Genomic DNA, 2,262 nt, shown 5'->3' on the forward strand with positions numbered 1-2,262 from the left:
ATAGGTGTTCTAGAATCTAACTTTCTTCATTTGTTTATCATTATTATCTCATCACCATCAACATGTCAAGACAACCACTGGATTTCTATAAGTAAGTGTTTCTCTCATATATTTTTTTCACTTCATTTTTTTCTTTAATTTTCAAGTATTACTACACTCGCCGGGTTTTGATAGCAAATATCTATTTATTTTTATTATTTGGGGATACGGCATATACACGGACAAGCTTCATAGTAAGTATGATTTTGTATTTGTTGTTAATCTTATTCTGTATCTAAATGTGTTGTTGTTTGTGTCGACGTCTTAACATCATATGAGATTTTTCGAGCCGGAGTGTGTGTGCTTTTTATTTAGGTCATGGAAATATTCTTGAACTCCATTTTTCATTATCTTCGTAATTTAACTTTCCCGCTGAGTTTGGTGGTGTTACAATTTGATGACGATAATTGTGTGGATTGGGTTTTCTGTTTTATCTCAGCACTTTTTTATTTTTTAGAGCCAGCTAATTTAAAGTGCATTTTTTAATTTTCTAGATTGAGTTTTCCACTACAGATTTTTCATTCCAAATCATGTTTCTGAAACACAATTTTAATATTTTAAAATAGTTATTCTAAAATACATTTAACATCTTGGATGGGATATTTCAAAACACATTTTTAACATTTAGGATTAGGTGTTATGAATTAGGAAAAGTTGAAGCAAAGGTAGTTTAAGATTTTTTTTAAAAAAAAATGATAGGTGCAAGAAGTAAATATCGACAGAAAATGAAGAGCAGTTCAAATTTTAAATCCTACCTCAGCTACTATATAAAAAGTAAATAGAAATATTATATTGATCTTGATTATAAAAAAAATATAGGTCTATTTTTAAATATACTAATTATTTTTTTTATACCCTTAAATTATTTAAACTATATTAATGAGTCATCTCCTTATTTCTTATAAAAGTTGATGAATTTATTGGATTACTAACAAAATTATTTCTTGATGTATGAGTATTGACATTAAATATAACTACCACTTACATCATTTAATTATAGGAGAATGTTAACAACACTCTCCAACATTCTTTTTCTAACACTTTCTTTATCATTAACTAACTTTTTATTTTGAAAATGATAATTTGTTGGATTTTGCATTTAATAAGTTTTCTGATTTAATAACAAGGTCTCATTTAAAAGAATTTGTTTAACAGTTTATTTGTACTTATCTTATAAATAATCTAAAAGATGTTTTGAGTTTATTTTGATAAATTATCTAATATAGTTTATTACTTAATTTGTGTAAAAACTTATTGCGAAATGCAATATTGTCACCAACATAGTTTTTTTTTTTTTATCTTCATTTGAAAATTAATTTTATATTCTTTTCATTAATCAAGAGATTTTCATTTCTCTCTTCAAAAGTTTTTTTTTTCCTTTTTTTTCTTCTTTTTTTTCCTTCAAAAATCTGTCTCTTTTCGTCAAAATCCATATTTCCCTATTATAAAAAAAATCCTAATAACTTTCTTTTTTGAAATAACACATCTGGAATAAATTTGTTGTTGATATTTATACAATATTTTTTAATTATGATTTTTTGTAATATATGAAATTGAATTTTAATTTTAAAATTTATGATTCTTAATTTTTAATCATGAATTGATTTTTCATATTTTATTATTAATTTATTTTTTATAAACTAAAATTAGGTGAATGATGAATAGTAACTTTTTTTTTAATATTAGTGTGATATGTATGTAAATGTAGTGTCATTTTTACAAAATTATTTAGTTACTTTTTAAATATTAATTTGATTTCCAATTAAGATTTAATTTTTTGTTAATTTTAAAATGAGACAATATCTTATAAGTACTTAGAAAAATAATACATCCAAACACCTTAAAATTGTATAAGTGTTTGTCAACATATATATCCAAATACAACAATTTATTGAATTTTAAGCACTTATTAGACAAATTTTATTACATAAGAACTTATCACTTAATTTTAAAGTATTTAATTAAATTATTATCAAATTTATTTAGCACAACAAAAATGTTAATAAATCACTTGCTATTAATTTTTATTACTTATTTTATACTAATATTTTAATTTGTGTAATTCACAGATTAAATATTTATTATGTATAATTAAACTTTATAATAATTTTTATATACAAATAAATATTATATTTAAATATATAAATTATATTTAATATTTGTGTAAATAAATATTTTTAAACATATAAGTGATATTTTAAAAATTTTATAATAGTTTATATT

The sequence above is a fragment of the Cajanus cajan genome, chromosome 1 (genome assembly GCF_000230855.2).
Source record: "Cajanus cajan strain Asha chromosome 1, NIPB_CcT2T_4, whole genome shotgun sequence".
NCBI classification, from domain to species: Eukaryota; Viridiplantae; Streptophyta; class Magnoliopsida; order Fabales; family Fabaceae; genus Cajanus; species Cajanus cajan.